The 20,117-nt window shown below is 43.4% G+C and overlaps 1 long non-coding RNA gene across 1 annotated transcript in view; it reads right to left on the bottom strand.

Annotated features, from left to right (window-relative positions):
* Positions 1 to 19,639, bottom strand: part of LOC120098523 (uncharacterized) — a 52,733-nt gene extending 33,094 nt beyond the window's left edge. Inside the window, exon 1 of the long non-coding RNA XR_015643554.1 lies at positions 19,496 to 19,639. This is a non-coding gene — a long non-coding RNA (uncharacterized LOC120098523). The remainder of the gene's footprint in view (positions 1 to 19,495) is intronic.
* Between the last annotated feature and the right edge of the window lie 478 nt (positions 19,640 to 20,117).

The raw sequence follows: 20,117 nt of genomic DNA, 5'->3' as shown, positions 1-20,117 counted from the left end.
GAAAGCTTTGACAAGTGGGTTCCTTTGCCCCCCAGTCAGGCTTTTGCATTCTTTGGGCACAAGTGTTCCTAAGAGTCCGTTAGGATTTAGTCCCAATCTGCTTCAGTTGCATCCATTAGTATAATCACGCACATGAACATGAGTGGGAAAGGAAACAGAGCTGTTACTGTGAAAACAAGAATGCGTTGGAAAGAGTCAATAAAGGAAACTCTAAACACAATGCTGCAAAAAAAAAAAAAACTGCAAAAAAACCAGGAAAATTGTGACAACTTATATGCAAACTGCCCTAGAGTACTCCTTCAGTCTCTTAAGGTTTCACATCATACTTTTAAAGAAACAGAACCTTCTAGGTACAGTGCTCTGAGTGCGGTTTATATAAGAAAGAGAAACTACATGTCTCTCCAAAAACTGTTAATTGAAGGAAACAGTCAGAAACCTTCATCAAACAGTGCAGACTTGGTAGTTAAAATTCAGTGTTGATCTCTCTCTCTCTCTCTCTCTCTCTCTCTCTCTCTCTGTGTGTGTGTGTGTGTGTGTGTGTGTGTGTGTGTGTGTGTGTAGGCAGGCATATATGTGACTGTATGTGACTGTGCTTGCCTGTGCATGTACTGTAAAGGCCCAAGCTTGACCTTAAGGACCTTCCTCTGTGATTCCCCCTCTTATTTTAGGGTACAGAGTTTCCCACTTGCTGTACTCGGCACAATTCAGGGCTTGTCCTGACACAGGTCACAAAGGAATGAAGAACGTACAGACACAGAGATAGCCAAGCTGGGGTTGGGTGGGTCATACATGTTCTGATAAGGAGGCAGCAGCAGCAGCAGCAGCAGCGTAGAAGCTCAGACAGTTCATATTAGACATCTGAATCCAAGAGACAAGGTTATTATACGCAGCCAAACAAGAAGTCAGGTTTATGGTATAGAGTTGAACCAGGAAGGAGATTTAGTGCATCTTGCTAGGAGATCTTTGTCCCGACTTCATCCCGAAGGAGGAAGCTCTGAGGGACAGCTTCTGCATACATTGTCAGAATTCTCACTCAGACTATAAAGGTCTGATCCCTCTGAGCCTAACCCATGCTTTACCACACCCTTGAGTCTGAGGCATCAGGGTCCTTGGCTTAGCTGCACTCATGCCAACAACTCACTTCATTCAGAACTTCCTCTGCTCCTCATTCACTCAGCGCTTCTTCAGTCCCTCTGCTGAACCTTGAGCACATTAATTAACTAAACAGAGGCTATCGTGGTGAGACCTAGGATCCCCCTGTTTCTACCTCCCCAGGGCCAGGAGTGCAGGCATTGCTATCATGGCCAGAATTTTACATGGGTACTGGGGGCCCAGTACTCATGATAGTACAGGAAGCATGTGAACCCGGTGAGCCCTCTCTGCATCCCTTGTATGGATCATTTCAAATTGCAATCTTCCGTGTTTAGTTGCCTTTGATTAGAGGAGTTTTGCATTACTGCCTTTGTTGCCCATGCTCCCCTCATCACATAGGAACATTATATATTTTTATGTGTAGTTGCTCATACAGTCTTTATTTAATTAGCTAATTCAATAAGTATTTATGGAGTGACTCCTGTGGTAAGTGTTGGGCTGGGTGCTAAAGAGGGGTCAAGGAACTGTAGAGCATCTCAATTTGTGGATCTCAGCCCTTTGGAGAGGAATGACCTTCTTACAGGGTAATATAAGATCATCAGAAGCATATTTATATTACAATTCATAACTAGCAAAATCACAGTTATAAAGTAGCAATGAAATTAATTTCCTGATTGGGGGTCACTGTATTAAAGGGTCACAGCATTAGGAATGTTTAGAACCACTGCTCCAGAGCCTTATGGAACTTTAAATCATCACAGAATCCTTAATTGATCAAAATTTGAATGCTGTGTGGAAAGCTAGGACCCACCGCTTCTCTATGTAACTCAGATCAGGGATGATTTCCTTCTTCTGATCTATGAGCCACACACCCTCTTCCTTGGGTCCCATGTGCCCAAAGTTCCTAGGGCTAACTGGCCACTCTCATCCTGAATGACCTGAGACTATAATTCTGTAAGTGCTGGAGCCACTTGGAGAAAATTCCACCATCAACCCACATCTCTCCATATTCTTCTCTCTTTTGCTACTGGGATGTTCTTCCCTCCATTCTGCACCATGTCATGTCTATCCCTGTCATGGGCTCTATGACCTCCTTTCCTCTCCCTGTGACCTCAAAGGGATGAGGAGGGTGAGACTAACTAAGTCTGTAGTTTCTGTCCCTCACCTCCAGAGAGGTGTCTGTGTATAGCCCACTCCAGGAAGGATCAGCAAATCAGGTCCATACTTGAGGAACTAGCGGGTTTGGAGGACACGCTCACTCTCAGGGATAAGAGTTAGTATTTCTGTAAGCTTTGTGCCACAAGCGCCTCATTTCCACATGCTTGCCCTGGTCCTGCAGCATCTGTCTTTTGTAAAGGCTAGACCATGAATGTCTTAGCTTCATAAGTGGTGTGATTGCCATTACTATAGTCAGTGCTGTCTTTGGACTATGCGTGACTATGTTGGAACAAATCTTTATTTTCATAGACCAGTGGTAGACCTGGCCTGGTGCATGTCCTGCAGCTTGCCAACCCTAGTTCTAAGAGAGATCATTGCTGACTCCAGGGTACAGCATGATCCTTCCTGGTTTCTTGTAACCTTACACACATTGTCATGAAATGTCCCTTTACTAAATTCCCCTCAAATTACCCGCATGGAATGCGCCATCTGGCTTTTGCTAGGACTTAATTGATGCACTTGGCTTTGCATTTCTCCAGGCTTTAAATGCAAACTAAGAGCAATAACAACAACAACAACAGAAAGGAAGACAGACTGCGACCAATTACTGTACGATGGGGACATGGTGCTTATCATGCATGCATGCATGCGCTCCCACACAGGACAGAACATTTCGCCAACCACAACACACTCATAGAGTGGACCAGAGAGGAGCTAAGCACACCTCCTTTCTTGGAGCCTATAGCCACTGCCATCCTGCTGCCCTGTTTGTCTTATAAAAGAAGCTAGGTCTATTCTAATTAAACAAGAAAACACATCTTTTCACAAGGAGAGACGGGACCATTGTACTCCGTGTCTCGAAGAAAGCATGCTTTAATAAGAATTCTTTTGTAATCCCTGCTTTTATTTGTGGCTTCCCCAGGCTTTTGCTGCTAGTAAAAGGATTGTAAAGTTGACAAATATAAGGAGGGACAAAGAAGTTTGGGGAGATAATGCTGTGGTGAATGGGCAAGGTTTTGAAAGTGTATTGATTCCACAACACAGAGATGATCATGAGAAGCCAAGACTGCCATCCGTTAGTGTGATATTTCTATTACAAAGTAAAAGTCTCTCTCAGAAGGATCATGTCTTTCTTATATCACATCAAATTATGCTCTGTGTTGAGGAAAATAGTTCAGTCCGAGCATATCTAAAGATCTATTTTCAAATCTGGACTCATAGCCCTTCCCACAACTCAACGTGTTATCATGTGTACTTGGCAAATGGAATTTCAGACACTGGTGTGCATTCTTTTATGTGTGTCATGGGTACCCATTGTCCTTCCACACCTTGACCAGTCACAGTAACTGTTCCTTCTTCCAGGAAGTGCTCCCCGTCTCCCCTGGAGGTTTTCTTTAATCCCACACTTAAAGCTTTAATACTTCCTGTGAGACCCCATCTGGGTTCATGTTCTGGACAGTTCACATACTGTGTGCCCCTGGACATACAGATTGGTTTGATCATATAGCCATATGATCTAGTTACAGGCAGGAGGGTTCTCTAGGAAAGTGAGCAGACAGATGTTCCTTTTCTACTAACCTTGGCTGTGGGGCTGGAACTGTTGAAGCCATTGTAGTGATACAAGGAACCTGAGGCTGAAGTCAACAGAGTCGGGTGACGACACTGGTCAAGCTCCAAATGCAGCCTTAACTAAAGCCACAGATGGGAAACAGGTAAACATATGAACGCCGTTCAATGCTTTTCACCTGTAAACCCTTGGTGATGTATCTTTTCAGACTCTTTACCAAGACAATTGAGAGTGGGAAACATTTCCTGCCCCCTTCAATATGCACTGAAACTCCTTTTGGGCAATGTAGTGAATGGGTGATATGCATTTTGGTTTTTCTCTGGATCCAACTATCATACAGAAAAACCTGGACTAATCTTGTAGGAGCCCAGGACAGCATGATAAAGAATTACGTCATGTCGACAAATAGCCAGCAAGCTGCATGAAGTAGGGCTGCCCAGCTCCCCCTCAGCTTTGTTTGAGGGATAAAGAAGACCCAGAAAAGATACCCAAGTGAGTCCAGCTTAAATTGCTAACTCACAGACTTTGAGAACACAAAAACAAACAAATGAAACCCTCCAGCTGTTTTAAAGTTCATCACCCACTAGCTGATGCCTGCCCAACCCTGGCTTTCTTATGTCTATGAGCCAACAATGTAACCTTCGTTTTAGTAAGAACTGGTTTTTCTGTCATTTGAACTAAAAAAGCATGTGCCTCTGTTCCCCACTCAGGTAATACTTGCAGGGGTCCTGTTTTACTTGTACTCCAAAATAAGTGAGATATCTATAAATATTAGGAAGTTATATCATGTTGGTAGATTCACAGGTCACATTTTGAAGAGCAAGGAATACATTTGAGTCTCTTAGACTGTATCTTGGAGAAGGTGGTTTATACAGATTATTTTAGACCATTTTCTGTTGCCATTAACAAAAGACTCATGGAAGGGCTAACTTACAAAGGGAAAAAATGTTTTCCTTCACAGTTCTGGGAGACCAAGACTACAGCTTCATAGTCAGCTTGGGTTTTCGTGATGTCCTCATTCTTCACTATATTGTAGTGGAGCAGTAGACAGAGGTCACACATGAAAGGGATGTGCTTTGTGAAAGGCATCGGACTTGCTTTATAGCGATTCACTGCTATGAGAACTCTTCCACTCCTCCTAGAACTAATCCAGTCTCAAGAGAACTGTGCTGGTCTCTAGAGGAAGCCACTAGCCCAGTGTGAGGGTGATGCTCTTGTGAGCTTCCTTCGTCTTATGGGCCTACCACCTCCCAGCATCATGACACTGGGGACTTCGTCTCTAGAACAGGGATTGAGGTAAGAAAGGACAAACCAGACTCAAGCCATCGCACTTCACAATAAACTTAGAAGACACAGCTTACCTCTCTAACCCACACAATAGCCGAAAACAGGCACATCTAAGAGACATATTCAAGGGAGCACACTCAGCCATCTCCCTTAAGGGAATCTAGAAAAATCCAGGCCTGGAATTTTAGGCCTGAAATCTGAAACTAGGAATAATTCTTTTTTTTTTTTTTTTTGGTCTAAAATGGAATAAGCAAGCAGGAAGCCCAGCTCTGTCTGCCCTTTGATCTCCCAGACACTAGCTATTTATTGCTGTAAGGGAAGCATTATTCCTATTAATTAATTCTTACTTAAAACTAAAAGGCCTGAAGCCAGGTACCCACGAGGTCATGCCCCATCTGACCTATCTTCCGTATCAGACTGGAAGTCGGTTCTCACCAACTGTTGACGAATTGTGCATGTGTGTGTGGGAAAAGGGGGAGGGGTGCACACTCTAATTTTTATTCTTAGAGGGTTGTCCACCCTGTTCACCTCTTAGCTTATTCTGCAAGTTCTCAAGTATCCCCTCTCCTCACATCCTCAGGTGAAGGTCAGAAACCCTTGCTGAAGTCCAAAAGGATGGATGTCCTCGGCGGATAGAACACACCCCAATTCTCACCATGCATTTCACAGTTTACCTCCTTGACCTCTGCAAATCCCGTGTATACCTCGTCTCTCTGGACAATGTGCCTAGCAACCTGTTAGCGACTTATCCCCACCCCTTCGCATGCATCAGACTGTGTGTACACCCTCTCTGAACAGCGGGACCACTTTCTTCCCGCTAAGGGACCATCACACTTAACTTCTATTTACAAGTGTTTCCAATATACCCTGGTACAGGGTAGCAGAACAGAGCCAGCTAGGACTCGTTTTGGCTACCTGGGTAATAAAGCAAAATTGTGTTCTCAAATGAACTTCAAATGAAAATTCCCTAATTCAACATCTTCTTTAATATCTTCTGCTATGCATCATTGGGTGTCCATGTGATTAAAATCAGATTTGTCCTGGAAATGGATGTGTGCAGTAGAGAAAGGATGGTCTCGTCTATCCATCAAAACAGAGACACACTCTCATTGTAACCCTTAGTAACTAAACTCCTCTCTTGAACCCCTTAAAGGGAAGACCCACACAGTGACCAGGAGCCTTAAGTAGCTTCACTCATGTGGCCCACTGCCCTCTCACAATGAGCTCTGATCTTTTTAATTGCTAAGCTTGAAATGGAGTTCCCTTGGTTTTTTTGTTTGTTTGTTTGTTTGTTTGTTTGTTTCTGAAAATCAGTGTGACCCCATTCTTTAACTTAGGGACTAATTTAAAGATCTGGCAAGACCTAGTCTCCTTCCTGCCCTCCCCCAGACCACAGGTAATACTGCCTTTGTCTCTGTTGTAGACTATGGGATATCTACTACCCCTCCTGACACCTGCTTGGAACATGGTAGAAATCCAGGACTTTCTTAATGGAAACAAATATAACAAAAGCACATTTGGGAAGAAAAAAAAGTGTTAACTGCTAATAATGAAATATGATTTTATTTCATTAGCTATTAACTTGTTTCTTAAAAATAAAATATTAATTATCCTTATAGCAATTTTTCCTTAGTTTTTGAGGTTGTGCCTCATGCATTTTTCACATTCCTCAGGACTCACAATAAAAGGTGGCAGCGCAGGAAAGCTCATAGGGAGCTACCCTGTGCTGCACTGCGGGGTCACTTGCCTGACAGTCCAGCAAGGACAGACCCCAGTGTGTCTTCAGTGGCAGAGTGGGGAGTGCCTTGGAGTTGCGGAAATGTAGGTAGAAAATAAAAGCCACTTGTGTTGGTTAATCTTCATTGCTAATTTGATGGGATTTAGAATCACCATAGCAATAAATCTCTGGACATGCCTGTGGCCAATAATCTAGGTTGGTTGACATGAGGAAGCATACCCTAAATGTCGGTGGTAGCATTCCATGTGCTGGCGTCCCAGACTGAATGAAAAGGAGGCAGGAGCTTGTATAAGTCATTTTTCTGTTGCTGTGTTGAATCACCATAACCAAGACAAGACAACATGGAGAAGAAAGGACTAATCTGACTTGATGGTTCCATGGGGGGAGCTTGCAATGCCAGGGGAGGCATGGCAGCAGGTAGCTGGAGAAGGACCCTGTAAATTCACACCCGTCACCACAAATAAGCAAGGGGTGACTGGGAAGTGGGGTAAGGCTATGAACTCTCCAAGCCTGCTCCCATCGAAGTACTTTCTCCAGCAAGGCTGCACCTCCTAAAGGTTCCATAACGTCCCCCAAATGGCACCCCAAACTGGGAGCCGTGTGTTTAAATACCCAAACCTACTCAAACCACAAGAGGTGCTGAACCGCAGACACGATAGGACCAGCTCCTGCTGCCACCCTGCCTTCCCGACCACGATGGACTGGATTACCTGGCACTGTAAGCCCAAATAAGTCCTTTGCACCTTTCACCTTTCAACCCTGCTTATGTCAGTTACTTTGTCACAGTGACAAGAGAAGGAGCAACAACTCCTACAGGTAGTTGCCGGTTTCCCACAAACATTACACCTCTCACTCCTACACGCTGAGCAGACCGCTTGATCACTCCTTCCCTTCATGTCCACAGAGCACTGGATTCATGTTTTGAGTGCATTTAGTATGAAAGCAGATATCCTGAAGGCAAGAGGGCCAGCCCCATGCCAGCCAGCGTATCCTTACAAACACATGCAGAGGAGGCCTAACAATGAGAATCCTCCCTCTGGCTGCTGTGAATCTGTGTCAGGCCACTGAAGCACCTTGGGAGTTTGTCTACTCACTCCCACTTTTCCTGCCTCAGACAGGTGTTCCTTCCCTTGCTGACAACTCTGAAGGGCAGGCAGCTCTGTTACTGTCCAGCTAATCCAGGATACAGGGCATCCCACTTCCACTGAGCCCAGTGAACAAAAGTAAATGTGGGGTGAGTCACAGGGAGGACATGAGCACTACGAGCCCTGTGAAGGGAGGGTGGGACTCCGGTGTTAATGGAATGTTCTTCTCATTTCTATTTCAGCTCTTTCCATACTGAACAAACCAGGCCATCGGTGCACTATAACAATGAACCAGGGACCTGTCACCTTGTGTCTGACCTTTGGTCACTCCTGTTTCAACCCTGATAGCATGTCCTAGTCACAGAAAAAAGTTCAGACTATGTGCTACCATAGTTCCTTGGTTCCTTCTTCTATACTCCCACTTCCTTTGACAATAAGCCTTTTAGTAGCTTTGGAAGGATACACAGGGACCTGTACACAGATGCATGTCATGCTTCCTGAGCCTTGGCGCTTGATTTATGCTGTTTTCCAAAGACTGTGCTGACCATTGTCATCCTTGGCTACAGTATTTATTCTTTAAAGGGCTCTCCATGTGTATGTCCTCAACCTATATTGTCCATTTTCTCACCCAGAGCATATGAGAAGCAGTAGGCTCTCATTTTGTTGTTGTTGTTGTTGTTTTGTTGTTGCTGTTTTTTGTGCCAGTCACCTGACTCTTAAGAATATATGACTGACTTCATTTATTACACCATAGACCACCAAAAGTGGTAAGCCTTTCACTTAAACGATGAAGTCAACTGAGCATCATTTCTTTTTTTTTTTTTTTTTTTGGTTCTTTTTTTTTTCCGGAGCTGGGGACCGAACCCAGGGCCTTGCGCTTCCTAGGCAAGCGCTCTACCGCTGAGCTAAGTCCCCAGCCCCCTGAGCATCATTTCAAATAGAGGAAGAGATGCTTCCAGAGAGCGAGGAGCTTTATAGCTTTATGACCCAGAGTTACATCGATGACGTCACATCGGTACTTATCAGTGAATATAATCCCTTCCCAGAGTTACAAACTGGCTGGTTCACAGAAATAACACAGACCCCTAACGCTCATAATCCCAACTGTGAACAATTAATTTCCAAAATCCATCCTGAAAGACCCAGACGAGCCTGGCTTGGTGAGTTTCTCACTAGTCACTGTTTAAACCTCGAAACTTGAAACTGTTGTCAAGACACCGCTGACTTAGGCAATCAAGATAACAATATTCAGCAATAACCCGGGTGAAAGCAGGGACTAAGTGTGAATTAATAAGTCGGCTGACACCGGGTCCCAGATGTTTTCAACACAGGCAATATGCTCGAAGTGATGCTAGGCAGATTTACATACTTAACTAATATGTTTATTTAAAGGAAATTTCCAAATCCCAAATAACATCCAGATTTCTTCTTTGGCGGCAGATCAAAAGACAGCCTATCAATAAAGACAGACTCCAGGATAAACCTTTCAACATCTGCTTCAAACCACTAAACAACAGATTTGAGAGTTCTGAGAAACTCAATTGCAGACAAATTTCACTGCCTCTTACATAAATATATATGTTCGTGTCCCTGCGATGGTGCTGACCTCATCCATTTCCACATTCACAGTGTTCAGTCACCACCAGCAGCAGCTCAGTCTTCACAGAGAATTCTAGAACTGGGCTCTTCTGTCAGAATGAGGGATGGATGAATAGACCTTCCACCCTGCCAGAAAATGCTACACAGAACTTGGTGGGCACGATTATTTGAACATGGAACGTTGTAGAAAAAGAGGCCCCACCCTCTACCAGCACTTGCTTTGTTTGATTGACAGTGAGGGTTTGCTTCCCCTGAATGTTCTATACTTCTGGTGGGGAGGGGCGTAGAAGCAGTGATGCCTCTGATTTAACAAGACGTTGTATCTCAGTGTTGTCAGCGACTCCTCATAAGGAAACACAAGGACCAAATAAAAGCATGAATAGATCTGTGTTCGTGAAGGGGATGCGAACAGGAGAACCTTGGTTCCATAATAGCTCTTTTCTTTGTAGTACGAACAAATTCACGTCCTATGGGTGGTACCTACCTGAGATTGGACTGTGACCGCTGAATACAAGAGGTATCCTTCCTATGCAATAGCCATGATTGTAAATAAGAACCTTTTTCAAGAAAATGCTATGTCATTAGTGACATAATAATTAGCCCTACGTGACTGCCATGACAGTATCTATACTGAGCCTGCTCAAACATTTTTCTTGTCATTATCCCCTAAAGACATTTACAGAACTCTTAGACTGTATCAGACGTGGCACGTAACTTAGACACACTATAAAGTCTCCAGAAGTGAATACCTAGGTGACATTTTAAATGAAGAATTAGAGGATTCCAGGATGGGGTATCCTCAGGGGTCCTTGGAACCAGCCCTGCATGGATACGGAGGGGCTGCTGTTTTGTGTATGTGAAGACACGTTTCTTTGCCACAGTAGAACAGGGAAATTCTATTAGAGAATGGACTTTGTAGGGAGACATTGTAGAACGAACCTTCAGGGTTGTGGGTCTAAAGCCTCTGTTCCTCTGGAATGAACCGTCTTCTGTCTGGTGCACCCCAAAGCTTACTTCATACGCACATGCCTCCACATGCTGATGGCACATTTTCCCCCATGGACCTCTTGCATTGACACTAGCTGTTGTAGATGTCATGGCTGTCTTTGTGTAAATAGTGGTGGGTTAGTCAGAGAAACAGAACTGATTGAATCGATGCATATATGTAGGATTTATTAGAGTAGCTTAGAGTCTGGGTAGTCTAACAATGGCTGACTCACAAAAGAAAAGCTGAAAATTGAGTAGTCATTCAGTTCACATCCCAATCTGGCATTGGAGTCCATAAGGATTCCTAGAGAGCTGCTGGGTTTCAGTCTATATTGGATCCCAAAGATGCTGGACTGCATCCTGGCTGCAGCAACAAAGTAGATGTAGTTGCTGGCAAGAATGGAGGACAAATGAGAAAAAATCAGAGCTTCCTTCTCCCATGTCTCTTTTTTTGTGGGTTTCCACAAGAATGGCCCAGATTCAGGGCATCTTTTCCTTTGAATACCCTTATTAAGAAAAATCCTTCACAGAAGTGGCCAGTAGCTTGGGTTTAGTTAATTCCAAATCTAGTCAAGGAGTTGACGACCAAGATTAGTCATCAGAAGTGCCTAGTGGAGAACAGGCACAGAGTAGAATAAGAGCCCAGTGTGTGCCTTCTGGGTATCTTCATCCATGCATGGATGGATGATTGTTTTGACTATAAGGAGGAACAATAACAGCTACCTCTATGGTTCTTGTGGTTTAAATGAACCAACACAGGAGGTCCAGTCATGTCTAGATCATAGCAAGCATGCTACATACATGACTGATTGTTTCTGTGCTGTGGTTTGTATGACTTATTTCTTGTAGAACAACTTTTCTTGTTGCAATGGGTAGATGATGATGGTCGTGATGATATCATAACTCTCATATCTGAGGCCCTGTGTGCTACATAGTTTTAAGTCGTAATAGCATTAATTTATGATTAATATTATCTGGATTATTTATTTAAATCAATGTGTATATGAGTACATCTGGTTAGATGTCTTTAGAATCCAGAAGAGAGTATTGGATCCCCTTGAGCTGGAGTCACAGTGGTTGGGAGCCACCCAATGAGTGCTAGGAACTGAGTTCAGGTCTTCTAAAAGAGCACCAACCACTCTTAATTTGTGAGCCACCTACTACTTCTTTTTTTCTAGTAGTAATTGGAATAACACACATGAGGTCGTGAAGTCAGCAGGTGATGAAGCTGGGAGTCAGACTTAAGCTTACTAGAATCTAAGTTCTTTAATCCCAGTCATGCTGTCTCTTCCAACACTCTGTCCTTTCCACGGTGTGTGTGGGTGTGTGAGTGTGTATATCTGTGTGTGTTTCTGTGGGGGTGTTGGTGGTGGTATATATGCATATTTGTTGGAGTCTGGGGGTGTGTATGTGAATTTGTTTGTGTATGTCCCTTCCAGCACTCTGAGCTTTCTACTGGAAAGTCTCTGACTTACCAGCAAGGATGCAGGAAGCCAAGAAGGAGGTACAGGTCATATGCACAGGAAGAGGTAGACTACTCAGGAGGAGACAGGAACCAAGCAACTTTGGAGACTACAGTCAGTAGTACCCTCCCTCCCTTTCCTTCCTTCCTTCTTTCACTTTCCCTTCCTTCTTTCTTTAATCCTTCTTTCTTTCATCCTTTCCTTCCTTCCCTTCTCAATTGGTAACTACCTCCACATATGACAGAAAATACAAATATTAATGGCTGGAGCAAGATAGAATTTTTCCTTTTAGATAAAAAAATACAGTGACATTTTACTTAAAGCTGGTGTGTTGTGTCCTAGTCCACAGGAGCAGGCTTCTGTGGTCTTTTGCTACCAAAAATAAGTGGCAGACCACTTTTAACAATGCCAACATGTGGAATTAAAGTATTCCCTGATAAAGGAATTTGTAAAGAAAATGCTGTGCGTACACACACTGGAATCCTGCTCACCCATAAAAGACGGAATTGCCATTTGTGGCAACATGGATAGAAATAGAGTTTATTGTGTCAAATTAAATAAGTTAAGAGCACGAAGATGAAGAGCATTTGTTCTCACTTAAATGTAATATAAAATATTGATTTCATAGAGGCAGGAATTAGAACAGAAATTACCAGAGCCCAGGAAGGGGAAAAGGGATGGGAAGAGGATGGTTAATGGGAACAGGAGTGCAGCTGGATAAAGGAATGGCTCTTCACCTTCTATTTTTAAAGGCTCTGCATTGGTCAGTAATGGGCATCAGACCCACAGCTCTGCACATTAGGCAAATGCTCTACTGCTGACCTACATCCCTAGTCCACTTTAGTTTTTAAAATCTCAAAACAAGCCTGAGTGTGTGTGTGTGTGTGTGTGTGTGTGTGTGTGTATTTGTGTCTCTCTGTGTGTATGTACATGTATATGTATTTGTTAGGGGTGAATTTACATTTTGTGTAGGGACTGGTATGTGTCTACATATATTTGTGTCTGTCTGTATGTATGTATATATGTGGAATTGTGTGTGGAGGTAGATGTGTGTACTTCTGTGTGTGTGTGTGTGTGTGTGTGTGTGTGTGTGTGTGTGTGTATGTACGTGGGCGCGTGTGTCCTCTTTACTTAATATGCTAGAATTTGTTGGGGTCTTTCATTCTGATGATTAATGCCCTGCAGTTCTTGGAAATTTTCATGCACAATTTCTTAAATAATTACCTCCCGTCTTTCTATGTTCTTTCTTTCTGGACTCTCTCCCCTCCCCCCACTTCTAATGTTCTACAATGCAGTAATGATGGTTGACAACAATTAATTGAATATTGCAAAAGAGCTAGTAGGGAGGATTTTACATGTTGCCACACCAAGATGACAGATATTTAAGGTGGTGGATATATTAATTATTTTGAACTGATCACTACACTTAGTGTCTCTGTACTGAAATACTAGACTGCATGCTTTCTCCATGTGTACGATTATGTGTAATTAGATTTTTAAAAAAAAATGTTTAAAAAGTAATCAGCCAGAAACATGCTCTCCTTCTTCACAGAGTTGGAATTGTCCTCCTCTGCTACATGTTTCTTCTCTACGGGTTAGGAAAACCCCTTTCTCCTTTCTTTCAGCTCCCTAGCGTTCTGTGGAAGTCCAACAACACTAGATGGGCAGCAGATCAAAACAATACTGCATTCACTCTGAGAATTAACTTGTTACAGGAACCATAGACCACAATACTAAGCAGGACTTCTGAGCTAAAGCTGTCACAGAGTGGCTGACTGGGAAAATCAAAGATTAGAGCAGAGTCAAGAGTGTCCTGACGTAATAACCAAGATGTCCAGGGCACAATCAAAATGCACCATATGAGGAACCTCTTAGCCCAGGAGAATCACAGTTTGAATGAGCAAAGATAATCAACAAACCCTAAGGCTGAATCAGTTGTTGGAATTATCTGAGAAGGATTTTAAAGTGGTCATCATAAAAATACTTCAGCAATCACAAATTTTCTTGAAACACATAAGAGAGAAATAGAAACTTTCAGTGAACAAATAGACAATTATTTTTTAAAGAACCAAATGGAAGTTGTAAAATACATAAGCAGAAATAGAAAGAACATGCCCTCAGACAGGGTCCACTTCTTCACGGAACCACAGAAGAACCATTTGATGATCTCCGCCTACTCACATTGCTATTTCCTAGCTGCAAGGGAGTCTGTAATATGAAGTCTCAAACTTGGAACAACTGGGCCAGACTGGAGTTTCTTGAGTAAATTGAAAAAAAAAATGGCTTATTAATGTCTATGTCTGCCATTAGAAAAAAAGGTTTGGTGAGATTGAGATAGGCTGTGAAAATGTAAATTGGAATATGTACTAACTTGCCACTTACCAGAGAAATCAAGTGCCCTCTAATGAGATCAGTGTCACTTTTGATTCAGACTGGCATGATCCACAGTTACCATGGTTTCTCTGTCTAGCATAGAGGCAAGTTGATGTGACCTGATGTCACAAACACCTTGGCAGGGTCACCTTCTGGGAAAAGGCCACTTAATTACCTGATTAATTTTCTCATCTTAATTAACTTGTCCCCATTGTTGATAACCTTATATTGATTGCTCTGCTGGTAGTAATTAGAAAAGTAGGGAAGAAATAAATAGAGAAGTCATGGAAAGGCCATGGCACACAGACTCCTGTCTTCCTGGAATCGTCTATCTAGGATTTGTGCTTAACATTTTTGCTTCCCCTGTTGGGTGAATGTATCAGAGACACCGCTAATCATTTCTGTCTACTCTTCATTCCCTCTTGTGGAATATGTTCTTATTTTATTTTCCAGGAGACTAAAGTCTAACTACCACATGGTCTAGTCATTCAATCATGGCTCTTCAGACAGTAGATAAGCACTTGACCTAAGTTGGGGCAACCATTTTCCGTTCTGTTTTGCCTTGGAACATGAAGATACGGCATCATCTCATTTCCCTTGATGAGACTGTTGGATAATATAGATGCAAGGAGCGGCAGAGGTAAGCATTTTGCAGAGCCAAAAAGAATCCATTAACCTTCCAGCAATCAGGGAAGACAGGCTCATCAGACTCACGGCTTTCCTGTTCCTAGACCCAGCCTTTTAGCCTTTACTGTGGTTTTCACTCTAGGGGTTACAGGGTACCCCTGTTTATTGTTTTTTCAAAAAAATTTCCCATATAAGATAGTTCACTCAAGTCATCGGCCACTTCTTATGACCTAAAAAAAATTCCCTAATAAATCACTCTCACAACTCCTGTGTTAGCTTTAAACACTCCTAGTGAAAATAAAAATCTAAGCATCTATGTTTAAAACCAGCAAAGAGTGAATTGTCTTGTAGACATATACACTGATAAACTGCTATGAACTCCCTGAGGGGCATTCTGTATCTACCTCTCCTTCCTAGTGAGTCAGGACTCTCCTGTCTGACATTGACTATTTCTCTGTACTGACTTCAGTCCTGCAAGATCCCCTGGTTCTCATACTCCACAAGTTCCCCAGAATCTCCTTCCTGAAGTAATCCCAGACAATATGGCCAGTTACTTTGGCTTGGGGCCGTGGCCTTGCAAAGCTGGGACTGAAGTGATGTTCACCGATCCAATGTGACTGGATTGAGTGCTCCTGTAAGACTGGTGGTGTGTTCTTGCCTTGGGGTCCATAGGAATGAGCAAAGGCTGCCTCACTTCCATAGGGGCTGTAAATAAGGACTTGCAAAGAAAATATTTACAAGCACTTCCGGGTGACTCTGAGCTCACACACAGGGTTATACATGGAAATGTGCTGGGAGAGTCTAAAATAAATCTGGTTCATCCTGTTCATTATGTTTATCATTCAATATTTGTTGTATCGGGCGTGTATGTGCATAAGTGTGTGTTTGCGTGTGCGCTTGCGCGTGCGCGTGTGCATGCTTCTCAACCAGGATTTGAATCACCAACTTAAAGCCATGGCCCTCCAGAATCCCAGACTCATCCCTTGTCTGGAGTCTTCAAAGCACTACCTGAGTTTCCACATACCATCCAAAGTAGAACGACTCTCAACTCAGGGAAAAACAAACTTGTTCTCTTGGAGCAGGAAAAAAAAGGCACAGTAGACATTCATGCACACCGCTCTTCATGGCTCCTGGGTGCCGAGGACTCTGAATTTCTCACCAAACAGAACTCTGGAAACCCTGTTCTAGAAGGACTAGCCCAATGGTAGCTCCAGATTCACATTAGAGAGATGTTCACTACATCCATCCAGTGCTGCCATGACAACATATTCTAGAATAGACCATTCGCAGTTAACAGAAAGAAGGTTGTTTCATACAGTCCTGAAACTGGAAAGACCGAGATTAAAGTTCTAAGTCCAAGTATATGATGAGGTCTAATTTCTGCTTCATACCATGGCTGGGCATAGAATGGCTAGAGGAGGTAAGCGTGAAAAACAAAAGGGGCCAACCTCACTTTTTTATAGGGAGCCCATTCTCCTGAAAATGGCATTGACCTAGCCATGAAGTCCTAAAAGAGGCAGAGTCCTCACAGCACAGTAACCTTCAAAGGCCACATCATCCCTAAGGAGGTGGTTGTCCTTAGATCCAGAAAGTATTCTAAGTTGAATACACAAAAACATAAATAAAAATAAAGTATGAGTTTTACAGCCATACAATCTTCTTTTCTGTTATCTGTAGTCTAGTCTACCGCTACTCAATGCGCACACGCCTATTATAACAAATATGTATCTACAGAGACATTTTCGATAGCTGCATGGTATTCCAGGATGTGAAAAGACCCCAATTTTCTTCGCTAGTCAATATTGTGGGATGTTGAAGCTACTTTCAAAAATTTCTGTCTGTTAAAGCAGTAACGCCCATCCCAGCCCTTTTCTTAGAATAAATTCTGAACCTTTTGAGGTCCCGTTCCAGCCGGACCTTGGTAAACTAATGCATACATTTCAATCTTTTGATGCTCATTATCAATGAGCGTCTCAGACAGGTGGTATAAAATGAAGCTTTCGGGGCTTTGCCTCTTCATGCTCTCAAACACGGTAGACCTCGTTTTGTATCATTTGGCAATTTGATTCACGCTGAGGTTTTGCAACCAGGCCTGGAATCATGAATCAAATCATATCCCTCCTGCCCACTACCATGAGTACTACCCATTCCTGTGCCACAGGAAGAGCAATGCCAACAACATTCTTACCAGATTTACTTCATGAGGGGCAGAAAAATCTCACCCTTCATCCATCCATTCATCCCGTCAATATTCTTGAGTACCCATTGTGCTGTAGGTGTTGATATACTGGTGGCTGTGACTGACAAGGGGCTTATCAGGAAGTATGTGCTACCATCCACACTACAAGCTGTCTAAGGCCCCTCGTCTGTTCCCATCTCGGCATAATAGAGGCAACTTCAATTCCAGGTCTTACATGCTTTTCTGCAGGTGATTACTCCTTGTGCAGAACGTCGCGGTCATTTCCTTCTGTCCTCTTCTGGCTGTGATGAGAAGCATCCACTAAGACTCACCACCATACTGGTCTGCTGGTAAGCCATCTCAGAGTGGTCCTCATACTCTAGTGAGGAGGCTCAGCCAACCATCCCATAGAAAGTTGTTGTCCTGAGTGAAGTTCCTCATATTCTGGAGTGTTCCATGGGTTGTACAATCCTTAAGGTAGATGGAATTGTGGAACTCATGTATAATCTTCTTCCTTTTCCTCCATTTTGCCTTAGACATCCTGATTCTTCATCATTGAGATATTCCAAGATCAGTGTAGAGAGGACAGGACCAGAAGCCACAATTCTTTCCCAGATGCAGAAAAGAGTCAGCAGCAGCAGCAGCAACAACAACAAATGTTCAGATGCTTTTACCTCAGGCACTAGAACCTAATAAGCTCCCTAAACAAACTGGGGTGTCTCTGAACTTTTTACAAGGCCAATGGGCTGGTTAATTTTTGTCAACTTGACACAAAGTCACTGGAGGAGTGGGAACCTTACTTGACGAATCGCCTCCATTAGATTGCCCTATGGGCATTCTGTGGGTCATTGAAGATTTGTGTGAGAGAAGCCAGGCCACCAAGGGTGGTGCCACCCCTGGACAGGCAGTCATGGGAGATATAAAAAAGATTACTGAGCAAGCCAAGGGAAACAAGCAGATACACCCTTTTGCCCCCAAGTTATTTTTGGTCAATGTTTTACCACAGCAACAGAAAAATAAAACTGGGGAATCATCGTATTTATCATTAGGTCTCATTGGCCAACTGTAGATTTCTGTAAAAAGATAAATGTGCACTTTAAGGGCATTCTGTGTGCAAGAGGTCTGTACATGTGAGTGTAGATTGGGGTGTGCATTTGCGTGTGTGTGCATGCGTGCGTGCGTGTGTGTGTGTTTATTTGGAAACCACTCAGAAAATCCAGATGAGAAAGTCTTATCTAATCTATGTTTGCAAGTTTCCTCTACTTCGTTATTATCCACAAGATCAAGAAAAGGCTAGAGAAGGTTGATTTCATAGGAACCATCACATCCATTTGGGATTTTTTTCCATATTCCCTGAGAGAAGGAAAAATCTGTTTGGGCAGAGAGCCTGCCTTCATACTTCGCAGTATCTCTCAATAGCATAGAATGATGCCTGGCACCGAACTATACTGTGAACAAACACATCACATTCCCTTCAATGAACTGTTCTATAAGGAAATGTCTACTGTTTTTCTGAACACTTCTCGACACTCCACCACATGCCTGTCTCCACATCACTCCAACACTCCGGAGCATCTTCTACTTCTGCTCACTCTAGCATCCTTAGGGACCTGAAATATCACAAGGGATGAGCATGGGCCTTAGATAGCAAGTTGTAATGACACTTGAAACTCCATTGGCTCCTGCAAACTCCGCACAGAACTAGAGAGGAGTATTGCCGTAGAATCTGACAGAAATGACTCAAGGGAGGAAAGAGTTATCTTCAGAGGGACTCAGGAAATGTGGCAGGAAAACCAGGATGGAGCAGCTAAAATTATGACACTAGGAGTGGGTGACAATGCGGGTACACAGGGCCAGACAGAAAGCAGGGTAAGGTGATAGCCGGAGGCCTACTCTTAGTGACCTACATCTAACGTCTAAGGCTAACCTCCTAAAGCTTCCATAGCCTTCCAAAAGGATGTCCTCAGCTGGAGATCAAATGTTCAAACACGGGCTTGTGGTGACATTTCAGATTTAAATATGAGAGGGAAACAGAAACATTTAATTTATCATGGATGGTGTAGATGACTGGTTGTCTCTTTTCTCTACCTCATTACACTCACTATAAATGTGAGGGGGATATAGAGCCAATAGATAGACATGGCGAGGGGAGAGGGAGGGAGGGAGGGAGGGAGGGAGGGAGGGAGAGAGAGAGAGAGAGAGAGAGAGAGAGAGAGAGAGAGAGAGAGAGAGAGAGAAATACATAGTTAGATCTATACCCCAGTGCAAGCAGGCAGGATACCACCCATTTCAAGTACAGACTCAAATTTACCATCTCTCTTCCCAAATATCGAGTCTCACCTATGATTGGACTCCAAGGAAAAGCTTTTTCTCATCCCATGTTGAGGAACCTCCAAGGGACAGGAAATTGAAGCTGCTAGTGATCTCATGGTTCCCAAGGGGAGCTGGAGAGAAGGGTCCCCAGAAGGTTCAATCTGCAGCAGCAGTTTGCTGTTGATTGGCAGCTAGGCTTAATGGACCAGGCATGGTGCCACACTGACAGATGGCCACATGAGTAGATGGCCAACAGATAATGTATGAGCAACAAATGTGTTTGCTGAGGGCAGCTTTTCCAGGTAAGAGCTTTAAAGCTACCTCAGCGGGACTCTCCACACTTGTGCTCCACTCTGAGAACCTGTGAGACTGTGGGCCCCAGTATCGGACCTGCACAGGTGACACGGCCCTCCCTCTGAGAGAAAGGGGTGATCCTGATGTGCAATGGAGCCATCTGAGGAGCAACAGAGGCTGCTACTGTCTCTTGTTCATGGAGGCAGCAGGGAGAAAGTAGGCCCCATGCACTTGCCAGGGTCTCCCCACTCTCATAGATGACAAGTCAGGAAAACGTAATTTGTGGCAATCCGGGAGTCGTGACGAACTTTGAGGGAAAAAATGAAAGGTAAAAAGAATTGACTACCGCCCTGAG

The sequence above is a fragment of the Rattus norvegicus genome, chromosome 19 (genome assembly GCF_021556685.1).
Source record: "Rattus norvegicus strain SHRSP/BbbUtx chromosome 19, alternate assembly SHRSP_T2T, whole genome shotgun sequence".
Classification (NCBI taxonomy): domain Eukaryota; kingdom Metazoa; phylum Chordata; class Mammalia; order Rodentia; family Muridae; genus Rattus; species Rattus norvegicus.
Note: the sequence above shows the minus strand (reverse complement) of the source record. Positions and strands in the feature narration are given on the sequence as shown.